Here is a 27419-nt window from a genome sequence, read left to right as displayed (position 1 = left end):
AAAATTGATCACCATGGTAGCTGGGCCAGACTAGGTGAACACAATGTTCTTGAACTTCATGACTGTGCAGGATGACACAGCCAAGCTCTGGTCTGAGGAGCTATTCAAGTTGGTTATGAAGACCCTGGCTTATAACACCTCCTGGAACACCTTCTTGCACAAAGCGTACATGAAGCTGAAGCTGTAGATACACTGGTATGGATGGATCTCAGTCAAGAAAATCCTAAAGATATTCTCACTAGAGACCGTGCTGGAATCCTCTGGTCTTAATTTCAATTGGCATGAGTCCATTCAGCCTGACGAGTTTGCTTTGGAAATCTTCAAGAAGTTTCTGAACAAGCTGTGTCTTCAGCATGACATTGACAAGATCCTGCTGGAGATAGGTGCCAAAGGCAAGCTGTACCTGATGCTGGAGCAATTCATGGACTTTATCAACCAGAAGCAATGGGATGGAGGTTCAGTGAAGTGCTGTACCTATACCTGTGGCTCCAAGCCTGGCTACTCAAGAAGTATGAGCCCAACCAGTAGTTCCTGGAGAGACTAGATGTCCATGGAATGTTTACCTAGGAGGTGAGGAGAATAGCATCCTGCCCCTAGAGGTGGAACTGACAGAGTGGAACACTGGGTAGAAACTTTGAGCTCTAAGAAGTCGAGGTCACATTCTTTCTCTATCCTTTGATAGAATCCACAGGGATAAAAGTGGATTTCGGGGGGAAAATCCTATTCAAATATTTATTTATTTATGCTTTTTTTTTTTTTTTTTTTGTCTTCTAGGGCTGCACCCACAGCATATGGAGGTTCCCAGGCTAGGGGTCCAATTGGAGTTGTTGCTGCCGGCCTATACCACAGCCACAACAATGCCAGATCCAAGCCATGTCTGTGACCTACACCACAGCTCACAGCAATGCCGGATCCTTAACCCACTGAGCAAGGCCAGGGATCGAACGTGAAACCTCATGGTTCCTAGTCGGATTCGTTAACCATTGAGCCACAATGGGGACTCCTATTTAAGCTTCTTTAAGTCACTGGAGTTTTGAACTAGCAACAAAATAGCTACATACCTTTCTTTATCAGTCTAAGTTTTCATGGTCTATTAAATTATAACTAGAACAATCAAGTATTTTTCAATAGCTGTCATTAAAAAAGATACTTTCAGAAAACATTAGAAATTGGAATTTAGGAGAAACAATATTTAAATTTGTGCTATGATATGATGGTTTATTTAACCTATATAAAGTATAAGTTAAAGACCCATTTTTACTAAAAAACAAATTCACGGAATATACATTCCTTCTGAAAAGTCTTAATTCCACAAAATGTGAGGGTGGAAAACAGCAATGTAGCTACCAGTGCTGCCATTCTTTCTAAGTTCAGAATGTGCATTTTTCCATACTGTTTAATTTTTTTCCTTTTAGCATGGGTTTGAAAAATAATTGGTTACACAGAGTAAAATGTAAAAAGTTGAATTCCTTATCACTATATATTGCACTAAAAATTCTCTTAGAAGTTAATGTGAGGTTTAATACAATGGTTCATATATTTGTAATGATAGACAGTGAATAGTAAAAAGTAAAGAGGCAGTCAGAGTCAGGACATGTGTTTCAGTTTGTTTTCTTTCTGCCCTTAAAAGTGCTCTATTTGGGAACCCTTATTCATAAGCTTATTCATAGTTCTGGCCAGATGGAAAAGACAAGTGAGGAGAGTGAAAGAATTCCCTGATGGGTAGCATAATAAGGGAGTGAGCACAAAAGTAAAGAGAGGGAATAAAGGTTCATTGAAGATTTTGTGGACAGAAGCAAGGGCAGAGAGGGTGGTTATTCAGAAGACCAATGCAAATAAAATGAAGCATTTCATAGATAATTTGAATTAAATTGAAAATGCTATTTGACTGCATCATTTAGGACCTATACATACAAAGGGTGATAAAAATATGTTAGTAGAGATAAAATGTCAGTTATAAATAGAAAAAGAGGCAGTACATTTTTAAAAAGATGTGCTACAGGTTGAAAATGAAGATGTGAAAATAATATTAGTCACAATAATAACGATACTATCATGGCTGCCATCTAACTACTATGTGCCATTTACTGTATCATAGGCACTTTTCTTAACTTATCCTATGTAATCCTAAATTAAACACCTACAACAAACTATATTTAGATTACAAGATTACAAGTGATCAAACTGAAACTAATAAAAGTTAAATATCTTACATAAGACCACACAAATAATCAGTATGCATCAGACTCAAGGTTTCAAACTAATCCTTTCTGAATTTAAAACCAATATTACTAACCACTGAATTCCCTTAATATCAGAGATGTGGTGGTTATGGGTGCAATTAAGTCTTAGCAACCTGTTAAAACTCAGAGGACAAAGACATACACATGTGTGTGCATTTGAGTACATACAAATATACACACATACATTCATGTTTATACAAATATGTATGGATACATGATACACTCCTATATTATTAAAAATATACAGATTCATTCACAACAGCTTTAGATTTATGAGAAAATAGCAAAATATATCAAGAACTAAAATAAGTCACCATAGTCAGCAGTCAGTTAAATGATACCAGATAGGAGTTCCTGTCGTGGCTCAGTGGTTAACAAATCCAACTAGGAACCAAGAGGTTGCGGGTTTGATCCCTGGCCTTGCCCAGTGGGTAAAGGATCTGGTGTTGCCGTGAGCTGTGGTGTAGGTCACAGATGTGGCTTGGATCTGGCATTGCTGTGGCTGTGGTGTGGGCTGGCAACAACAGCTCTGATTGGATGTCTAGACTAGGAACCTCCATATGCTGTGGATGCAGCCCTAAAAAGACAAAAAGACAAAATGTATGTGTATGTGCATATATATATATACCAGATAAATGATTTGGATGTGATCAATCAGAATGTTCAAATTGTTCTTGGAAGTTTCAGACAAGATTAGCATCTTTACTCAGTTATATAAGCGGTATCTCCAACTTAATACGCCTAATATGTATGTCAACTCAGTCTCTTATTTCTCAGGACTCTAAACATCTATCATCTTTCACATATCACATCTCTTCTGTCAATAAATCTCACCAATTCTATCTTTAAAAATGCATCTAGGTTATGACCATGACACAGCACACTGATGAGATGTCATGGGCTTTGTAGACCTGGTCTTCCCTGGGAAAATAACAATTGCCTCTTAATTACTGCCTCTTTTGCATACCTTACCTGTTGTCAGTCTGTTCTCTACATAACAGCCAATGTGAATCCACAAGAGTCAAGTCAGACCACACTACCCCTCTTTTCCCATTGCTCCCAACGGCTCACCATCAAGCCAAAGTCCTTCCTCTTACTAAATTCTCTCAAGATTAGGAGTCTGAAAACAACCTCAATTCAATTCCTCCTTCATTCCCCACTTACCCCAATCCTGGGGGCCTTCACTCTTCCTTGGACACACAAAGTAGATGCATGCATCATGTTTCTGGACTTGATCCCTGTGCCCTAAGTGATCTTCTGTGTCTGTATGACTCACTCACTCACATTTTTCAGACATGTATCCACTGTGGATTTTTTTCTCTCTTACCACCCATACACACAAACTTTCTACTCCTGTATTCCTTTATTTGTTGTCTTTAGATCTACTCACTCTCTGGCTTACACATTTTGTCATTGTCTTCTTTCTTGCTATTTCCTATACCAGGATGCAAGCTCCATGAAAGCAATGGCTATTGTCTGTTGTCTGCTATCCTGCTGAAATCTCAGCCTCTGGAGCAATTATTTCTCTACTGTAGGCATTCACTAAATATCTAAAGAATGAATTAAATAATAATGATGCCTTCTGAAGAAATGATAGTCAATGTTGACTTCCTATTTAGTAGGCATCAAAACATATTTAATGTATTACATATATAGTTTCATTTATTCTTTACAACAAATCTATTAGATAGATAGATACTACTAACTAGACTTATTTTACAGAGAAATTAATAGGCTAGGGAGAGTAATGTGGGATAGACATGGTCATGAGGCAGTTTTGGTGATTTAATCTGAGTCTTCTGACACCAGAACATCTGTCCTTTAACTTGCATTTATCTAGGTATGATCTAAAGAGTTTGTTGGATTTATAAATTAGAAGAGCTTTATATAGTTATTGTGACAAATGATTTAATAGAATTGAATACATTAATCCTATAAGCAATCAGGTAGAGTTGAAAAATTATTTACAACTACAATATATTTACTTTGTCTTAGCACCTAACATTAGAACAAAATTTGTCATTTTGAAAGAACAGAATTCAACCAAGTTCAGCTTTCTCTCTCAGGAAATGTTATCATGTAACCATTTTTCCCCCCGGAAGGCTTCAGAATCTGTTTTAGAAGGCAAAAGGAACATAGGACAGAGTAATGACCTTCACTGTTCTTAGTGCTATATTAGTTGATTTATAAAGAAGAATTTAAAGTAATATATGTTTATAGATTAAACTGAAATCATATTTGACTCATTTTATAATTTTAAAATGTGCCAGAATTGATAAATAAAGCATAGTACAATAAAGAAACTGTTTATCCAAGGACTTCATATCCTTGTAAATCATTTTTATTTTCAGATTGTTTTTTCCTAGTATATGTGAATGGTGTTTATCTCCTCAGGAATAAAGTATTTTTCAGTACTAAAAAATAGAGTGCAAAATGATTTAGATATAACACTATTCTTTTTCCAAAGGGAACTGTGCACTTATAATGAATTTCTTCTTTTGTGGCTGGTATCTATGACAGGAAAAGGAATAAAATTAGGTGAGTAGGAGAAGAAAAATTAGTGGAAAAACAGAATAGTGATTTAAAATTAGTGGAAAATGATTTAAAATTAGTGGAAAAACAGAATAGTGATTTAAAAATAATTACTGAGATAGATGCCACCTGGCCAAGAGTCCTTTTAAATCCCATACCTATTGATGACTAATTACCACCTTCAGTCACAAAAGTGGAACTAACCAGAGAGTGGTTGCAATTGAATTATTACTTTAATATTACCCCAAAAGCAATTTGTTTATGCTAGTGCTCTGAATACTCAAATAATCAAGCACCAAATTAAAATTGAAACTTTTAAGTCAAAACTGTAGACAACAGCATAGATAGTACTCAACAATTTGAGTCCAGTAATATATTTAAAATGTTCCTTTCAATTTTGAACTATTTCCAAGCACTTATTGAAATATTTCATAATTTCATGTTTGAACAATTTTCCAAGAGACAGTTTTATTTCCAAGCACTTCTTACAAATATTTCATAATTTCATCTCCAATTTTCCAAGCTGATTGACCTTTTTTGTAGAACAAAGGAATTAAATAATCTGATGTATTGTTGCTCATTAATATCTATTTAAAACACCATCAAGATTAATGAGAAAATTGCAACTTTGAAGATTTATGAATTAATAGCTATTTATTAAAAATGTACTAGAGCGACTGTACTAGGGCTAGGAGCAGATAAAAGTATAAAGTCTACTCCTTAAGTAAGACATATTCTATTTAAAATAACCAGCCATAAAATAAAATATGGACAATGTTGCTGGCACCAGGACTAGGATTTCCCAGCCCATGCAGAAAGTCATGTCAGAACCTGCCCCCCCCCATCAGCAGCTGGCAGCCTCTGCACTAGGTAAGGCCTGGCAATCAACCTGTCCAGGGACTAGCCAATGCCTGCTAGCATACCCAGACTAGTTATCCTCCACCATAATAGAAGAACCCATATAGTCCACATAGGGAGTACCTCTAAAGCATATAGATCTGGTGAACAGAGAAGAGTGTGGTGCTGGACACCATAGAGCATGTCCTACATAAGGCCATTTCTCCAAGTCAGGAAATATAACCAACCTACCTAACACATAGAAATAAAAACAGAAAATTAGGTGACAGAGAAATAGCTGTTAAATTAAGGAATAAGACAAAAATAAAGAAGAAGAGTTAAGCAAAATGGAGATAAGCAATCTGCATAATAAAGATTTCAAGGTAATGATCATAAAGGTGCTCAACACACTCAAGAGAAGAATGGATGAACACAGTGAGAAGTTTAACAAAGAGTTAAAAAATATAAAGAGGAATGAAACAGAGTTGAAGAATAGAATAACTGAAATAAAAAGCACACAAAGAGAAATCAAAAGTAGATTAAATGATACAGAGAATGGGATCAGCAAACTGAAAGATAAAGTCATGGAATCACTCAACTTGAACAGAAAAAAAGAAATTTAAAAAATGAGGACAGTTTAAGAGACTTATGGGACACCATCAAATGTACTAACTATTACATTATAGGAGTCTAAATGAGAAGAGAGAAAGGGTCATAGAAAAGAACATATTTGAAGACATAATTGCTGAAAAATTCCCTAACTTGGGCAAGGGAACAGATATCCAGGTCCAGAAAGCACAGAGTCCCAAACAAGATCAACCTAAAGTGACACACTTCAATTAAAATGGCAACAATTAAAGACAGAGAATACTAAAAGCAATAAGGAAAAAGCACCCAGTTACATTTGAGGATATCAGCTGACTCTTAAGCAGAAACTCTATAGGCCAGAAGGGAGTGACATGATATATTTAATGTAATGAAAGGAATGAACCCAAACCCAACAATATTCTAGCTGGCAAGGCTATCATTCATATTTGAAGGATAGATAGAGTTTTGCAGACAAGCAAAAGCCAAAAAAGTGCAGTACCATAAACCAGCATTAAAATAATATTAAAGGGTCTTTTTTTAGGTGGAAAGAAAGGACCACAATTAGAATTATGAAAATTATGAAAGGAAAAATTTTACTGATAAAGGCAAATATACTTTAAAGGTAGAACATCAATCACTTATAAAGCTAGTAGGATGATTAAATGATGTAGTAATCTTCTATATTCACAATAAATAGTTAAGGAATATGCTAATAGGAAGATGCAAAAACATTAAGGGTTTGGACAGGGGAATAAAAACATAGGGTTGTTAGAGTGTATTCAAATGTAAAAGGTCATCAGCTTAAAGTAATCACAGACATATACAGATTGCTACATATTAACCTCATGGTAATCAAAATCCCCAAATCTATATAGATACCCATACACATACAAAAGAGAAGGGAATCCAAACAATAAAGATAGCTATCAAATCAAAAGTGCAGAGAGGAAAAGAAGAAAAAAGGGGGGGGGGAAGAACTGCAAAAACAAACAGAAAAAATAAACAAAATGGCAATACATACATACTTATCAATAATTAAGTGTAAATGGACTAAATGCTCCAATCAAAAGACATAAAGGGAGTGGGATAAAGATGGAGGAGGAGTTGGAAGTGGTGTTCACCTTCTTACAAACACATGAAAAAAAATTCACATATAGAGCTATTTGCACATAACATCTACTGAATGCCAGCAGAAGACTTAAGCCTCCAAAAGGGAGGGCAAGAAACCCTCCACATGACTGGGTAGAACAAAAGGGAAAAAAAAAGGAGAGAGAGAAAGGAATCAGGATAGGATTATCACTCCTTAGAGGAAGCTGTTAAAGAGAAAAGGAATCCGCATCCTAGAAAGCCACCTAACTGACAGGGCAATCAGCCAAGATGGAGGACCTCAAAGCCTCAAAGAAAAATGCAGCAGCTGGACTGTGGAAGGCAAAGCAGAGAGATGAACAGACCATAGGTACCACCTCCTGGAATGCCAAAGCCTGGGATTCTCAGAGGAGACTGGGCACTAAGATTTAGGCTCTGGAGTTCAGTTCTAGGGACAGGACTAGGGCTGGCTGTGTGGAGACAGCCAGAGGGGCTAGGAGCCATGCACCAAAGGCTGGGGAGCAAAGCACCACAGCCGAGGGAAACTGGAAAGAGGTCTGGACCCACAGTAGAAGTAAGGCACCGTTGTTGGGGAGGCCAAGAGGAGGAGGGGTGGATCATCATAGGAATATCTTTCTCTGTACACACACAGACTCTTGAAAGGTGGGGCTATGGATGGTGAGTCATTTCTTGCATGGGCTATGGACAAAGTGGCCCTCTTTCATAGGCCAAGGGTGATGGTGCCTTCTGTCTGGGCAAAGCACAATTGGGCACCTCTTGCATGGTCTATAGGCAATGGGAACAAACTCAGTCATCTCAGAATCCAGCGGTGGATGTTGCCCCTGAACCACTAGGGGTCTGTGAACAGGCACCACCTATGTTTCCAGTCACCTCAGAGGTCAGTACAGAGGAGGGCACTGCAACTGAGCACCACCCATTGTTGCTCTCACTCCCCTGGGAACACAAACAGCCTGCTGCTGCCACTGCCAAATGCTCTGGGCACCACCCAAACATGCCTGAGAGTCACAGCCACTTCCCAGGGCTCTGCAATTAGGAATAGCCTGGGCCACCTTCCCACTTCTCCTTGCCACTGTCAAGGGCCCAGAAACCAGGCACTGGCTACTAGCCCTGCCCATTGCCTCCATCTCCATCAGACAAACAAAGGAAATAAAAGGTATCCAAATTGGAAGAGAAGTGGTAAAATTAAAGTTGTCACTCTATGCAGATAACATGATACTATATATTAAAAACCCTAAAGACTCCACACAAAAACTACTTGAACTAAGTGACAGATTTAGCAAAGCAGAAGGATCTAAGACTAACATTCAGAAACTGGTTGCATTTCTATATACTAACAATGAAATATTAGAAAAGGAATATAAAATTTCAATACCTTTTAAAATAACACCCCAAAAATTAAATACTGAGGAATAAACCTGAGCAAGGGGGTGAAAAACTTATATTCTGAGAACTGTAAAACTTTAATCAAGGCCATTAAACAGGATTCAAAGAACTGGAAAGATATTCCTAGTTCCTGGATTGGAAGAATTAATATCATTAAAATGACCATACTACCCAAAGCAATCTACAGGTTTAAAGTAATCCCTTGCAATTACTAATGATATATTTCACAAAACTAGAACAAACAATCCAAAAATTTATGTGGAATCATAAAAGACCCAGAATGGTTGCAAAAGCAGAAATTCTGAGGGAAAACAAAACAAAACAAAAAAACAAGCCAAAGGCATAACTCTCCCAGACTTCAGACAATATTACAAAGCTGCAGTAATCAAGACAGTGTGGTACTGGTACAAAAACAGACATGCAGACTAATGGAACAGAATAAAGAACCCAGAAATAAACCCAGATACCTATGGTCAATTAATCTTCAACAAAGTAGGCAAGAATATAAAAAGGGGAAAAGACAATCTCTTCAGCAAGTGGTGCTGGGAAAGTTGGACAGCTGCATGTAAATCAGTGAAACCAGAACACACTTTCACACCATGAACAAAAATAAACTCAAAATGACGTAATGACTTAAACCTAAGACAAGACACTATAAAATGCCTAGAAGAGAACATAGGCAAAACATTCCAATTGTACAAATGTTTTCTTCTTTCAGTCTCCAAGGCAGTAGAAATAGAAGCAAAAATAAACCAACGGGACCTAATCAAACTGAAAAGCTTTTGCATAGCAAAGGAAACCATGAAAAAAAACAAAAAGACAGTCTACAGAATGGGAGAAAATAGTTGGAAACGATGCAGCTGACAAGGGCTTCATCTACAAAATATACAAACAACACACACAACATAGCAGCAACACAGCAAACAACCCAAAGGAAAAACAGTCAGAAGACCTACATAACAGTTCACCAGAGAAGACATATGGATGATCAACAAGCACATGAAAAATTGCTCAACATCACTAATTATTAGAAAAATGCAAATCAAAACCACAATGATGTACCACCTCACACCAGTCAGAATGGCGATCATTTATGATTAATGGTGATTATTAATCACAAGTGCTGGAGCAGGTGGGGAGAAAAGAGAACCCTCCAACACTGTTAGTGGGAATGTAAATTATTACAACCATTATGGAAAATAGTATGGAGGTACCTCAGAAAACTAAATATAGAACTAACATATGATCTAGCAATCCCACTCCTGGGCATATATCTGGACAAAACTTTCATTGAAAAAGATACATGCACTTGTATGTTCACTGCAGCAATATTCACAATAGCTAAGACATAGAAACTACCTAAATGTCCAATGACAGATGAAAGGATTAAGAAGATGTGGTACACATATATGATGGAATACTACTCAGACATAAAAAAGAACAAAATAATTCCATTTGCAGCAGCATGGATGGAACTAAAGACTCTCATCCTAAGTGAAGTAAGTCAGAAAGAGAAAGACAAATAACATGATATCATATATCTGGCATCTAATATATGGTGCAAATGAACCTATATACATAAAAGAAACAAACTTATGGACATGGAGAACAGACTTATGATTGCCAAGGGGTAGGGGTGGGAGTGGGATGGACTGGGAGTTGGGGTTAGTAGATGCATTTGGAGTGGATAAGCAATGAGGTGCTGCTGTATATCCAATCACTTGTGATGGAATATGATGGAGGATAATGTGAGAAAAAAGATGGCGGAAATTGACAGAACATTAGAAATCAACTATAATTTAAATAATTTAAAACATAGATAACAAGGATTTAAAATATAAACTATAGTTTAAATAATTTAAAAAAATATAGATAACAAGATAAAAAATATAGCACAGGAAATTCTACTCAATACTGTGTGATAACATATGGGAAAAGAATCTGAAAAGGAAAGGATATATGTATATGTATAACCGATCTTCTTTGCTGTCCATCTGAAACTAACACAAATTTGTAAGTCAACTATACTCCAATACAAATTAAAAAAAAAATACAGAGCAGCTGAACAAATACAAAACAGCACCCTTATATATGCTGTCTATAAGAAACTCATTCAGGTTAAAGGATAGACAAAGCTTTCCATGTATTTGGAAATGAAAAGAAAGCTGGGATAGCAACACTTAGATAAAATATACTTTAAAATAAAGACTCTTAAGAAAAGAGACAAAGAATGTCAACACATGATGATAGAGAGATCAATCCAAAATTAAGATATAAGAATTGTAAATATATATGCAACCAACACAAGCCCACCTCAAAACATAAAGCGAAAATAAACAAACATAAATGGAATTAATGACAGTAGCACAATGAAAGTAGGGTACTTTAACACCCACTTACATCAATGGACCGATAATTCATACAAAAACAATAAGGAAACACTGGCCTTTAATGACACATTAGACCCATAAAACTCAATAGATATACATCAAATTTTCATACAAAAGCAGTAGTACACATGATCTGCTGTTGCAAGCATGAGAACCAGAAAAGCCAATGGTATAATTTAGTCCAAGTCTGAAGACTGAGAACCAATTAAGCCAATGGTATAAATCTGAGCCCAAAGACTTGAGAATCTGAGAATCTACTGGTTAGTGGTTTAAGTCCTAATCTGGTCTAAAAGACTAAAAACCAGGTCAATATCCAAGACAACAGATGGATGTCCCAGGTCATGACCAAAAGAAAATTTCTTCTTCTTCACATTTTTCCTTCATTTAAACCCTCAACAGGTTGGATGATGCTCACAAGTATTCATGAGGGCAATCTTCTTTACTTAGTCTACTGATTCAAATGCTAATCTCTACCAGAAATACCCTACAGACCAGAATTATTTTACCAATTATTAAGGCATACATAGCCAGTCAAATTGACATATAAAATTAAGCATAATAGAAGCGACATTTGGTTTTGCTTATTTTGACTTAAAATATAGCCTCCAAACTCCATAAATTAAGACATAGGTTTATGCAAAACATGTTGCCACTTTAATCTTTCAAAAACACAGCCTGAGCTATATCACACAATTCAGCATTTCAAAATATCCTCAAAGTTCTAGGACTGTGATTATTTGTCTTTTCTTGCAATAAAAATATGAAAATTTATTGGGCATTAATATTCTTCCCCAGAAAATATATGACCCATATATACATACAAAGGAATGAAACTAGACTACTATCTTATACCATATAAAAAAATTAACTCAAAACACATTCAAGACCTGAATGCAGAACCTGAAAACATAAAACTTTTAAAAAAGAAAGCATAGATGATGCGCTCCTTGACACAGGTCTTGTCAATGATTTTTTGGATCTGACTCCAAAAGCAAAGGCAACAAAAACTAAAATAAACAAGAAGGTCTATATCAAACTAAAAATCTTCTGTAGAGCAAATGAAATCACCAATAAAATTAAAAAGCAACTTATTGAATGGGAAAATAATATTTGCAAATCATATATCTGATAACAGGTTAATATTTGAAATATATATTAAACATATCTGGCTCAATAGCAAAAAACTGTAACAATCCAATAAAAACTAGACATGGGTGGTACAAAATCTCCTCCTCTTTAATGTGGGATAGCATTACTAATTTCCCTTGAACAAACAGAATGAGACACTATGAGACTTGCCAGGCCAGGTTAGAAAACTGTATATAAATTATGCCAGGATCTCTCCCTTGAGGCATTTATTGAGATTCTTTGGCTATCATATAAGAAGTTCAGCTGCCTGAAAGCTGCCATGGTGAAGTGAGAAATGCATAGAGATCACTTAGAAAGACAGACAGACAGACAGACAGACACACACACACACACACACACACACACAGATATATACAAAAAGACAAAGAGAGAGAGAGAGAGATAACTACCTATGGAGCCCCACTCTATTTGGAGTGGATGGAACCAGGACTGGTGTCAGATTCCTGCCAGAGGAAGTCTGAAGTGAGAAAGTGATAATATGAATACATTAAGGCTGGTAGACAGGGCTGAAGGACTGCAGGTTACTTTTTTTAAAGTGTTTACATTAAAGATAACACTTACTATCACAAGTTACATAAAAAAACAGACAGCTTTTACATAATTATTTTTGATAGAAAATTGTTTGAATACACTGTGACATTTGCAAGAATGCCACACAGTTGCTGTGTCTTCAACTAATACTTCAAAGAAACCATAGTTCTCATAATCAAAATATCTATTATTTACCACAACCCATCTTTGGAAAAAGTTCATGTTTTTGCAACAAACCAAAGTATTTACTCATTTCCATGCTTGGTGGTTACTTGCATGTGTGTGTCAAACACAATTACACATCATAATTACAGACTGGGAATGATGGAAGGGGCCTCATAGATCATTAGTCTACCCCTCACTTTTCAGAAGAGGAAACTAAGGCCAGAGGGATTGAGACGCATCTTCACAGCACCAGAGCCCCACACATGTTCTTTCAACAATTCATATGTAAAAAGTTAAAACTTTCACTATTGTAAGATTGTAAAAATGAGCTTTTAAATTTCTTAGTGTTTATATATTTGATCTTCTGAAATGTATATGGTACATTTTGAGCTAAGACTATTGCTGTATTTCTTTCTCAATAAGTAGCAACTATTTTATTCATTTAATGAAGAATACATCCTTTCCTTATTGTTACAAAACATGTTTCTACCTATAATGATGGTTCTGCTCTCTTTTGAGTTGATGTCTCTCCTATATTTTAATTTTCTATTTATTTAGACTACAATTCATTTTTTAAAAATCCCAGTAAATCTACTGGAAAGGGCTGAATATGACCATGAGATTTTGAGAGGATTCAAATATATTTTTGCCCTTAGGCTCAACAAACTACTGAATCACAGAATGAATTTATCAACCAACATATTATGTGCAAAGAGTACTTATTATTTAGTCAAGTAAATTAAGGAGTAAAACAAAGCTGACGGAGCTGTCAAAATGTTAACATAATAAATATTTTATCAATAGAAATATAGTACTCAGAGAAGAAGGTTGGTCTTCCAACTTAAATGAAAAATTAAATTTCAAGTCTGCAGTGGGTTCTGAACTTTATGAATTTCACTATTTAGTTCTTTGGACAAATTGCCTAGTAGTAAGTAAACTGGCAATACATCTTGTGGGCAATTGTGAGAAATCAATTGAGATGCATGGTTCGTATGGTGGTGGGAAAAATAGCTTCACATGCTAATCGGATAGAAAATTTATATTCGTTCTGTGTGAATTGCTTTGGTCCACTGCTCATTTGAAGAAATTTCTATGCAAGGAGGCACTTCATTCCCTTAGCTCCAGTTTGGCTACAAAGAGATTAAGTATGTGGTCTGGTGACTGATTTATTCCCATTCTGCTTTAGGGCGTGTGGATGAGCTAGCATTCTTAGTCCAGGAGATAAAGAGCAGAAAACTTAAAATTCTTTTGTTATTTATTTATACCTTTACTATTAGATTGAACTAAAACTATGTCACCCCAGATATTAAGCCTGAGAGCTGGTTCCAGGTTAATAACTTCTTTTGTTTTGGCTCCCTTTGATTTCTCTTTTACTGAAATTATATATTTCATATACAAAGTTAATCCCAGCAGGGACTCTATTAATTAGGTGCCAAATAGAATAATATCCTAACCCAGCAAGTCCATTGTTTATTTGCAAAGCTCAGTTTGTGTGTGTGTGTGTGTGTGTGTGTGTGTGTGTGTGTGTGTGTGAAGGATGGGATTTAGAAATTTATTAATGATCAGAAATATTTAAAACTTCAGGATCAAAAGATCTTGGGGGATGTAGCTGCACCCTTGGATTAGTCACAAATCAACAAAGAATCACTGAAGCCAAAAGTGGCAAAGATAGGAAATATGTTTTCCCTATTGTTTGTGCTATATCATAGGCAAAGGGGAAAAGAGGTAGAAATTATATGAAGGAAAGTTTACAGAGTTGGCTATCAAAGTTAGTTTGAAAGCAACTGATAATCATCCCTCACCTTACCTTGTAAATTTGCTTCTGGATTTCTTTATCATTTGGGGTCTTTAGCTATTGTCTGTATAACAGAAGTCAGCTTCTTTATTTTAGTAAAGGCAAGGTTTTTTTTTTGTTTGTTTGTTTGTTTGTTTGTTTTGTTTTGTTTTTAAGGTCATGTGGAGGATAACCTGAAATTGTTTTGACTAGCACATAGTTCTAACACAGGAAACCATGACCTAGTAGGTAGAAATTATAAGGAAACAAAAAAAGTTCTGACAATTAGATTTGTCTTTACAAAGTAATGGTGCTCCCATTGCCTTTTGTGTCTCCATGTTTTTGATTATAGGGTTTTATGTGTTTAATAGGAGCCAAACGTAATATTATTGAGGAAAATGGCATATTTAATTAAATAATTCTTTTAAAGAATGATTGATAATCACATAATTTCTAAATGCAGGCTTTGATGATATGACCCCTCATCGTTTAAATTGTTCAGAAAGAGTAGGTACACTCATAGAGAAGCAAAATATAAATATTATGAGAGGAGAAGCTGGGGTTATATATACATTTTTCGTAGGGGTGGGCTAAATGAAATTTTGTATATTAAAAGTTTTAGGTCACTCTCCTAACATATCAACTTTGACTCAATTTTATCATTCTTCATCCCAAGGTAAAACATGCTGGAAAAGTTCTTAAAGTAGAATGATATACTTTACAAAGCAAAGATGAATTGAGACTTGGTTATAAAAACGCCAACCATCAATATCTGCAAATCAAAATGTATTAGAAAAATATTTGAAGCCCCAGATGAATAAAATGTCCTGTATATTCTGATGATGCCATAATATATATGAAAATATAAATACTATACCCAGAGAAATAAATTATATATAAAATAATTTTCTCTCTCAGATTGGGCATCAAATATTTGGTCATGTCTGTTTTACTAACTCTGTATAATATCATGTCACAAATGTAAATTGATAGCCCTATTAAAACTGTCAAAGGTATTGGTGAAATTTACGTGCTAGCTCATGTTTCATAGGCAACTGTTTTTCATTTGTTGAGCAATTCATTTAATCTGACAGCTCTAGTTTTACAGAATTGCTATTTCAAGATATATATTTGAGGTTGTTGATTGTATCAATATCTATAACCTCCTTCATATTTCTCCAATCACTCTCTGGACATAACCATCCTTAAAATGACCTACATATTTTATTTCAGTTGTTACTGCTGTCATTGCCAATATGCAGAAAAGATAAGGTATGGTCTTTGGAGGCAAACTTTCTGGCAGCAAACATTTCAAGGCTAAAGTTCATAACTTAAATGAAAATTGTCCCAGAACACTAACAAAGCCCCTAAACAAGCACTGAGCATTTTGCATCTTTTTGGTCTAGAAGTCTGTCATATGCACCAAAATGTGTGAAAAACACAGTCCCTTTTTCTATATAAGGAGGCGTTCAGAATAACTATGTTAGTCTTCTGGCACTAGTGGAATGTTATAAGTTCCTTTTTTGATAAAATTAGCAATCATTGTAAAACATTACAGAAAAAATATTTCTCACTTCTCTTTGTACACAATTCTCTTTGCACATGATTTATTTCTTTTATATCTGGAAATTTGTACCTTTTAATTCCCTTCACCCCTTTTACCTACCCCTCAACCACTGTCCTTTTTTGGCAACCACCAATCTGTCCTCTGTATCTGAAATTTATGTGTTTTGTTTATTTAGATTCAACATATAAATGGAATCATATGGTATTTGCCTTTTCTGACTTACTTCACTTAGCATAATACATTCAAGGTTCATTCATGCTGTTGCAAATGGAAAGATTTCATTCTTTTTTGTGGTTGAATAGTATTCCATTGTGTGTGTGTGTGTGTGAGTGTGTGTGTGTGTGTGTGTGTGTCTTCTTTATCCATTAATCTATCCATGAATACACAGGTTATTCCCATATCCTGGCTATTACAAATAATGCCATAATGAACATAGGGGTGCATATGTATTTTTAAGTTAGTGCTTTGTTTTCTTGTTAAATACCCAGGAGCAGAATTTGTGGATCATACAGTACTTCTATTTTTAATTCTTTGAGGACACTCTGTACTATTTTCTGTGGTGGCTGTGCCAATTTATGTTCATATTAACAGGGCGAGATGGTTCTCTTTCTCAAGTAACACCAATACTTGTTACTTGCTATATTTTTGATAATAGCCATTCTGATGGGTAAGAGGTAATAGATATTGTGGTTTTTATTTGCATTTCCATGATGATTAGGGGTGGGCTAAACGAAATATGGAGCATTTTTTCATATGCCTATTGGCCATTTGTATATCTTTTGGGGGAAAATGAAATGTCTATTCAGATCTTTTGCCCATTTTTTTAATTAGATTTTTTTTTCTTTATAGGGCTGTAGCTGCAGCATATGGAAGTTCCCAGGCTAGGGTTTGAATTGGAGCTGCAGCTGCTGGCCTATATCACTGCCACAGAAACTGGGAACTAAGACATATCTTTGACCTACACTGTAGCTTACCACGTGCCAGATGCTTAACCTACTGAGAGAGGCCAGGGATCAAACCCACATCCCCATGGATATTAGCTGGATTCATAACCTACTGAGCCACAATGGGAACTAGGGAGTTATTTAGGTTTTTGTTTGTTAGCTTGTTTGTTATTGGGCGATAAGTGTTCTTATATTTTTGCACATATATCAGAAATATGATCTGTAAATATCTTCTCCCATTCAATACGTTGCCTTTTATTTTGTTGATGTGTTCCTTCACTGTACAGCTTTTTTTTAGCTTGATGCAGTCCTATTTGTTTGTAATACCATTGCCTTTGAGTCATATATACAAGTGATCACTGTGAAATCTGTAGTCAAAAAGCTTACAAACTGCTGTCTGCAAAGATTTTTATAGCATCTGGTCTTCCACTCAATTCTTTAATCCATTTTGAATTAATTTTTGTGTACAATGGAAGATACTAGTTTATTTTTTTCATGTGGTTGTTCAGTTTTCTTGACACATTCATTGAAGAGACTATCCTTTCCCTTTGTATATTCTTGATTCCATTATCATAAATGACCATGTAAGTGTAGATTTATTACTGGACTGTATTCTGTTCCATTGATCTGAGTGTGTGTGTTTATGCCAATATCACCTTGTTTTGCTTATAATAGCTTGGGAAATGGTTTGAAATCAGGGAGTATGATGGCTCTAGCTTTGTTCTTCCTTCTCAAGATAGCTTTGACAATTTGGGATCATTGTGGTGCAATATAAATTTTAGAATTGTTGGCTCTATTTCTGTGAAAAATATCATTGGAATTTTTATAGAAATTGCAAATGAAATTATATATTTCCTTGAGCTACTTATAATATTTTATTAACTTTTTATAATATTATTTTTTATAATCCATGAGCATGGAATATCTTTCTATTTATTTGTGTCTTCCTCAACTTTTTTCATAAAAATCTTATAGTCTTTTTATCAATGTGTACAGGTGTTTCAGGTCCTTGGTTAGTTTTATTTTTATGTATTTTCTTCTTTATGATGCAATTATAAATGGTATTGTTTTCATACTTTGTCTTTATGATAATTCATAAACTAACACTAACAGTATAGAAATGTACAAAGTGTTCAAGTATTCTATACCTTTCTCAACTTGCTGAATATTTGTTCTGTTTTGAGAGTTATTGAAACCTCTAGCTATAAATACTGATTTGTCTATTTCTCCTGCATTTTCATCATTTTTGCATTACTATATTTTAAAACTATTTATTAGGTACATAAATATTTAATTCAAAAATCACTTATATCAACATTTTTATTGTTCTAAAATAATCTTGTCTTTGGCATTATTCTATGGTCTCATATATATTCTACTGCATTAATTTAGACAAGTTTTCTTTTGATTAGTTTTATTATGGGTATACATTTTTCTCATCTTTGATTTGTAAAGAATTTGTTCTTTTAAGTTTTATATAAGCAGCACATAGTTTGGCTTTGCACATTTATCAAACCTATTAATCTTGACCTTTTAATTACCTACTTATGTTTAATGTGTTTGTTTTATGTTAGGTTCATATGCATCATCTTATATTTTCTTTTTGCTTCACCTCTTTTTTCCCTCATTACTTTTTATTTGCCTTCTTTTGGACTAACTGAATTTTTAAGGAAATTTCCATTTTATCTCTTTTGTTAGCAATTCTGTCCTAACTCTTTATTTTATTAGATCTTGCTGTACGGTTTATAGTATACACATGTAACTTAACAGTCTACTTTTGAATGATGGCATACTTAATTTATATTACATGTATCTTAAAATAGTACTTTTTTTCTTCCACCCATATTTCTGGGCTATTATTGTCTTTTATAATATGTTACACATTGTACACTCCATGGTTATTATATTTAAACAAAGAATCAATTAAAATGAAAAGAAAAAAAGTCTTATGTGTAGTTACCATCTGATGCCCTTTAATCCTGTGTATAGATAAAATTTCCATCTGACATAATCTTTCTCCTGTCTGGAATCCACCAATATTATGCCGGAAATCTGTGGTTGTGATGCTAAGTTGTGAGGGATATGAAGTATTCTATAATTTTTGGTAAAAGTCTTAGTCTTTAGAAGTCCTATATCCCTAGGTTATAACCTTCACAAGTGTGAGTCATGAAGGCAGAAGGGGACTGGAGATGGTAAATGCCCTTTACACTGTGTGATGCAATGCTGTGGTAAAGTTTTTTCCATGATGAGTAGGTGTCTTTGTGATAACACTCCAGTCATATGTCAAGACTATTATTTTTCCCTTCTCCTTCTAGAGACACTAGGGAATTTTTCTCTTGGCTCTTCACAGTGAGAAATTATATTTTACCTGAAGGTAAAACCCACAAAAGTGTATAGGCCTCCTAAGACTATAAGAGATTCTTCTGAGCTAGGTCAATAGGAATTTGTCAAAATGATCATTTAAATGTTTGCATATATTTATTGCTCCTGATCAAGGTAAGATGATTTAGGCTATATTATCTGTATATACCTAATTCTCCAGAATTTTCAGTGGTAGTTTACTTTTCTTCTTCAATTCTGTTAGTTTCAAGAAAAAAAATCATTGATAATTAGTCCATTCAGCTTTTACTTGTTCTAAGGATATGTATGATGACTTCCAAAGTCTTTACTTGTTGAACCTGAACTCAAAAGAGAAAAATACTTTAAGTGACTGGTCTAGTGATTTTCACTGTTAATTCCAAATATCTGTGCCAATTTGACTACATTTAACTGATTAACTTGTCTCTTCAGTTTTTTATCTTATTTTCCTTCTTCCTTGAGGGTCTGGGAGTCTTTTACTGGATGTCCTACATCATCAATTATACTTTATCAGGTCCTGGATGTTTTATATTTCTAAAATTATTGAGCTCTTTTTCTGGGATATAGTTACTCATAAATAGTTTGATTCTCATAACTTTATGATTTGTTAGGCAAAACTAAAAGAATGTCAAGTCTAAAGATAATTATTCTTGTCTACAGACATTGATTCCTGAAAACAACAATCTCATTTAAGCAATTCTCTCCCTTTACTCTGGGGTAAAAGTAACGAGTGATAATCTGCAATTTAAGCTACACAAACACACACACAAATACACCCACACAAAGACTTTCTAATATTATACATATAATTCTACTGGCTGCTAAGGATAAAAATGTCTAACTGTAAGCTGTTCCATAAGTAGTAAGATATAACTGTGCTACTGGCCATGTGACAAGGCATAAATCTAGAGCTAGTACCTATGCAGAGGCATTTACCCAAAGTTTATTAGCTCTGGCTACTGCCCTTTAATTATCAACAAGAAGAACTATTTTCAGACAATAGGGAAAATTCAGAGGCACAGTGTCAATAAATCATCTTAGGGATATAAATATGTGACAAATTATAGTCTTCCTAAAGTCAAAGGAATCCTAATGGCACATATCTTGCTGTTAAATTACCCTGATACAAGCCTTAAAATTTTAAGACTGGAAATTCATGTTTTTATTTCTAATGTAAAGTGAGGTTATACCCAGTTGGTAAGTCAAATTTTACTTGATTTGTGTGTAAGGATAATATTCCAGGTAGACAATAGAAAACTTTCAGAATATGGAGTTCCCATCATGGCTCAGTGGTTAACGAACCCAACTAGTACCCATGAGTATGTGGGTACCATCCCTGGCCTTGCTCAATGGATTAAGGATCCAGAATTGCCCTGAGCTGTGGTGTAGGTTGCAGACACAGTTCAGATCCCACATTGCTGTGGCTGTGGTATAGGCCAGTGGCTACAGTTCTGATTCAGTCCCTAGCCTGTGAACCTCCATATACTGCAGGTACAGCCCTAAAAAACAAAAAGACAAAATTAAAAAAGAAAGAAAAGTTTCAGAATATGAGAAAACATTCCATTCATTATTTTTTAAAAGTCTATGATAACTATAGCAGTGTGCACAAGACAAATAGAACCAAGAGGATACAGATATAGATACAGGTATAGATAAATATAGGTAAGAGGGGATTTTTAAAATTGAAATCAACTCATGATTTTGGAGGCTGAAAAATACCATGTTCTACCATCTAGAAACTGAAAACCAGAAGTGGCTGTGAGAGACACAAGTGTGAGCCCAGTTGCCACTTGGCCCCTGGCCCCTCCTGTCACAGGCATCCTTCTGGCTATGGGTTTCCACCACCCTCAGCACCAAGTCCACCACCACATGGAAGGTGCTGAGGCCCCCAGGCAGTACATGGTCTTCTGCAAGGGCCTCTCCCACATCCTGCTTGCCTTCTTTTATCTTCCCTTACTGGTCTTAGCTACTCAACATCCACTCACAGATACACTTTCAGAGCCCTGAGAAAGTGGCTGGCAGTTAACTGTGGACAAGGTGGTTGACTCCCAGGGGGTCTGGCAGCACCACACAGGAGCTGAGGACAGGGAGTCCTGCTGTCACATGAGAGTACCTGGCCTCCCTGGACTGCTGCCTTGGGCTTCTTCCACTTCCCTTAGAGCTGTTATGTAGACCCTGCCCACCCAGAGGATAAGGAAGAGGAAATACATGTTTCTGAGAATATAGGACTTCAGTTAAGATCCATGACAGTGTTTAAGCTGTGCATCCTTAAAAATCAGGACGAGCAGGATGCAATAGAAAAATGGAAGGCTACTAAAATTTTCAAGAGAAAAATGTATAAATTCACAGTCCATATTAATTTAATAGGTCAGTAAATTTTGGTATTATGAGACTGATTATAAGCAGGATGTCGAATGAGTAAGGAGCTCAATATCTTAAGGGTATGCTATGGAAGGCGTATATTTCTTCATCCCATAAGAAAAAATGATGGCAATCAGGAACTTTTAGTTTAAAAAAAAAATAGTTGTGCAAGAAACACATTCTTCAAAACCAAACAATGTAAAGTGTTTCAGGATTTTGAACAGATGGTTGGAGTATAAGAAATTGGACTCTATTTCAGTGTCCCTTGGAGGTTGCATGTAGTTCAAGACCTTGCAGACAAGAAGAAGGAAATCTAGATATTACACAAAGCATGGTGATGTATTGAATAGGATTTAAATAATCATAAAAATGTTTTTAAGAAAGAAATCAGGAAAGCCAGTGGTGTAATTAAGTCTGAGTCTAAAGGCCTGAAAACAAAGGGAACTTATGGTGTAAATCCTAGTCTAAGACTAAAACTTGAGAACCAGTACCACGCATATGTGAGGGCAGAATAAAAGTGATGTCTCAGATCCAGCAGGGAAAAAAAATTAGCCTTTTTCCACTTTTTTGTTCTTGTTAAGCACTCAGGGGATGGCATAATGCCCACCTGCATTGGTGAATACAATCACCTTTATTTAATCTACTTTAAAATGTTAATCCCTTCCAGAAACACCCTCAGAGATACACCTAGAAATGTTTTACTAGCTATCTGGACATCTCTTAGCCAGTTAAGTTTCTTAGGTGGGGAATTAGACATCACTTGCTAGGCACCACCAAAACTCCAATCAGACTTTCAATCTAGAAGGCTGATCCCTCCTCCAACAATAAGCTGCCTTGGAGACCTTAAATAGTCAACTTACAGAATGGGAGAAAATAGTTTCAAATGATGCAATGGACAAGGGCTGAATCTCTAAAATATGCAAGCAACTCATACAACTCAAAAGCAAAAAACCCAACAACCCAATGTAAAAATGGGCAAAAGACCTGAATAGACATTTCTCCAAGGAAGATATACAGATGGCCAACAGGCACATGAAAAAATGCTCCACATCACTGATTATTAGAGAAATGAAAATCAAAACTACGGGATACCACTTCACACTGGTCAGATGGCCATCATTAATAAGTCCACAAATAACAAATGCTGGAGGGGGTGTGGAGAAAAGGGAACCCTCTTGCACTGTTGGTGGGAATGTAAGCTGGTACAACCACTACAGAGAACAGTACTGAGGTACCCTAGAAAACTACATAGAACTACCACTATGACCCAGCAATCCCACTCTTGGGCATATATCCAGACAAAACTTTGCTTAAAAAAGACACATGTACCCACATGTTCATCTCAGCACTGTTCACAATAGCCAAGACATGGAAACAACCCAAATGTCCATCAACAGATAATTGGATTAGGAAGATGTCGTGTGTGTATATACACACAATGGAATACTACTCAGCCATAAAAAAGAACAAAATAGTGAAATTTTCAGCAACATGGACGGAACTAGAGACTCTCATATTGAGTGAAGAAAGTCAGAAAGAGAAAGACAAATACCATATGATATCACTGATATCTGGAATCTAATATACGGCCCAAATGAAACTTTCCACAGAAAAGAAAATCATAGACTTGAAGAATAGACTTGTGGTTGCCAAGGGGGAGGCAGAAGGAGTAGGATGTATTGGGAGCTTGGGATTAACAGATGCAGACTATTGCCTTTGGAATGGATAAGCAATGAGATCCTGCTGTGTAGCACTGGGAACTATGTCTAGTCACTTATGATGGTGAATGATAATGTGAGAAAATAGAATGTATACATGTATGTGTAACTGGGTCACCATGCTGTCCAGGAGAAAATTGACAGAACACTGTAAAGCAGCTATCATGGAAAAAAATCATTATATATAAAAAAGAAAAAAAACCCCAAAATGTTCAATTTACAAATGAACACTGTAAACCAGCTATCATGGGAAAAAAATCATTATATAAAAAAAGAAAAAAAAAACCCAAAATATAAAATGAATGGCAACCTACAAAATGTGAGAAATATTTGCAAATCATATACCTTATAGGGGTTAATATTCAAAATATATAAAGAACTCATGCTACTATATAGAAAATCAAAAACCGAAGTAATCTAATTTTTAAAAATGAGCAGAGGACCCAACTGTAAATGGACATACTCCAAAAGTCCTAGATGTTGTAGTATTTTTCTACCACTGCTATAATTAATTTCCATGAAGTTAGTTCCCTAAAACATAAAATCACCATCTTACTGCTGTGTGGGTCAGAAGTCCAATTACAAAAAAAATGGTTTGTATCATTTTTTATTAGATTCCAGTTATAAGTTATAAAAGAAAACTTAAATAGCCATTTGTCATGGATGTTTATTTACAACTTCCCTCTACCTGCTACCCAAAATCATTACCCACATTCCTAAGGAGATTGACTCCCCCTAACCCTTGAAGACTGACTTAGCACAAGAACAAACATGTGCTGAAAACAGAAACTACCCCCTTTTCCTGTATAACTAACTGCTCCCTAAGCAGAAGTGGCAGGGAACCTGAATTCTCTCTCAGTGCTCCTGGCACTCTGTTGGTCAATAAAACTCACTTGATGTGTCAGGCCTCAGGCCTCCTGCCTCTTCTTTGAGTTTCCTCTCTAACAAAGTTGACATAAAATTAACATTCACAACCACCTATGTATTGCAGAATATAATTTTCAAATATGGCTAACCCAATATTTATCCTTCTTCATTGAGAGGTAGGATTTATGTTTCCTCCACCATGAACCTGGATGGATATGTGTAACTGCCTTGACCAAATGACTCCAAAGGAAATGATACTTCATGGCTTTTGCAGCTATGTCATAAATGTCAATAGGTTTACTCTAAGTTATGCTCTCCCTTGATTAAAGTGCTTATTGTAGCCATGATGAGCAACCAAAAGTTAAAGAAACAAAATTCCACAGAGGCATTTACATGGAGAAAGTGAAGCCAATACTCCATGGCTACTTTTTCTATAAGAATATTCACCACTTTTGTGCACAAGGCAAGGGGCTGAGATTCCCAGGCTTTAGCAAAGGTATGAATGCAAGAGGTGAAAAAGTGGCATAGCTCTTAATTATCATCAGAAGATAAAGAGAGTACAACATACAGTAACAACAACACATTAAGAGGCGAGGACTAGAATTCTATTGAGAAGAGAAGAAAGATAAGTTGAGGTTTCAGTATGCCAGTTTTCTCCCCTGAAATTTTGTCAATTTCAGAAATTATATGGAATAAGAAATTAAATTAAAAAACAAAAAGTTTCTGAAAAATAGAGCTGAAACTTAGAGTTAGGTCCTCAGCAGCAAGTAATACTCTGGTGATAGGATATTAATGGATACTATACTGGTATTCCTGGATACCCAGTCCTCAAGCTGGATGACATTCATTGTTGACTAAGCTCAAGTAATGTAATTACTTAGAAGTAAACAGAACCCTACAGGCATGAAACTTAGCCAAAGTTTTGTCAGTATATTTTTGAATTAAGGCAATCAGTTTCTCATTTTATCTGCCTAGGTAAGAAGAGTGAACCTGACAACTCTAAAAAGTGAAGCAGATAAATAAAACTCACTTGATGTGTCAGGCCTCATATAAGAGGAAATTTGGGGAACCAAAATTTGTGAACCTGACTACTCTAAAAAGTGAAGTAGATAAATAAAACTCACTTGATGTGTCAGGCCACAAATAAGATAGGAAATTTTGGGAACGAGACATTAAAGACCAAGACATTTAAAATCAACTGCATATGTAGAGGAAATTAGAAAGAAAGACACTGTGCGTGACTCTGGGATGGCATAAGTTTAGAAAAGACCTAGGAAGACACTGAGTTTACACCTAAGATGTGAGTATAAGCAATCCAAAAAGCTTGATGAACTCCAAGTAGGATGAACTCAGAGACCCACAGTGAGACATATGGTAAGGGAATTGCTGAAAGACAATGACAAAAAGAATCTTGGAAGGAGAAAAGAGAAGTAAATCATCCCATACACAAGATCTTCAGTAAGATTATCAATGGATTCTCATTAAAAACCTTGTAGACCAATAGGCAGTAGAATTATATATATATATATATATATATATATATATATATATATATATATATATATTCAAAATGCTAAAAGAAAAAAAAAAGTACCAAAAATCCTATATCCAACAAAGTTTCCTTCAAAAGTGAGGGTACTCCCAGATAAACAAAAGCTGAAGGAGATCACTTCCATTAGATCTGCCCTGCATGACTGCTGAAGGATGTCCTTCAAGATGAAAGGTTATTAGACAGTAACTTGAAGCCCTATGAAGAAACAAATATTTCAGTAAAGGTGAGTAAATGGGAAATTATAAAAGCATGTATTGTTCTAACAATGATGTGCAACTCCTCTTTTTGTTTTTTACATGATTTAAAACACTAATATATTTTAAAAATTTAAAATGGTCTAAAAGTTAGAATTTTTATAACTTTGGTTTGTAACTCATTTTATTTTCTACATAATTTAAGAGATTATTGCATGAAATTATTAATTTATATTTTTGAGAAAAAAATTATAAACAAATAATTTTGTGACATCAACAAACAAAAGGCGTTGAGGTAGTGCTGTTAAAGGAGCAGAGATTTCATATGTTATTGAAGTTAAATTGATATAAATTCAAATTAGAGTGTTATAAATTTAGAATATTAAATCTGATCTCCATGGCAACCACAAATAAAATAACTTAAATAATATACACAGAAGTAAATGAGAAAAAAATTGAAGTTTTATTACAAACATAATCAACTAAACACAAAAGAAGACAGTAGTACTAACTAACTAACTAACTAAACTAACTAACTAACTAAACACAAAAGAAGACAGTAGTACAAGAAATGAGGGAACAATAACAAAAAAAGCTGTAAGACATAGAAGACAAATAGTGAAGGACAAGTCCCTCCTAATCAGCAATTACTTTAAATATAGAAAGATTAAACACTCCAGTCAAAAGACAGAGATTTATGGAATGGATTATAAGACACAAAAAAGGACTTTTTGTATAACAATATGGATAGAAAATTTAACAATTATAAACATTTATGCACATAACAAACCATCAAAATATGTAAAGCAAATCAAACAGAAGTGAAGGAAGAAATACATGGTTATACAATAATAGTTGGAGACTTCAATAAAAAACTCACCATAATATATAGAACAACCAGAGAGAAGGCAAATGAGGAAACAGAGGGCTTGAAAAACTTGATGAATAACTAGGTCTAAAAGACCTATAAAGAACACATACCAAAAAAAAAAAAAAATACATATTCTTCTCAAGTACACATGAAGTATTTTCCAATATTTACCATACGTTAGGCCACAATTTAACTCTCCAGATATTTAAAAAGATACAGAGTTCCCATCATGGCTCAGTGGTTAATGAACACAACTAGTATCCATGAGGACTCTGGTTTGATCCCTGG

The 27419-nt window shown here is 35.1% G+C and overlaps 1 pseudogene; it reads right to left on the bottom strand.

Annotated features, from left to right (window-relative positions):
* Positions 1–238: 238 nt before the first annotated feature.
* LOC100523926 (mitochondrial intermediate peptidase-like) overlaps positions 239–27419 on the bottom strand; it is a 117432-nt pseudogene continuing 90251 nt past the window's right edge.

Source organism: Sus scrofa, chromosome 14 (assembly GCF_054392235.1).
Source record: "Sus scrofa isolate SSC_HxYL_T2T_F1_AM1 chromosome 14, Sscrofa_HxYL_maternal_Yorkshire_Landrace_v2.0, whole genome shotgun sequence".
NCBI classification, from domain to species: Eukaryota; Metazoa; Chordata; class Mammalia; order Artiodactyla; family Suidae; genus Sus; species Sus scrofa.
The sequence above is the reverse complement of the archived record's forward strand: the minus strand, read 5'-3'. Positions and strand labels throughout refer to the sequence as shown.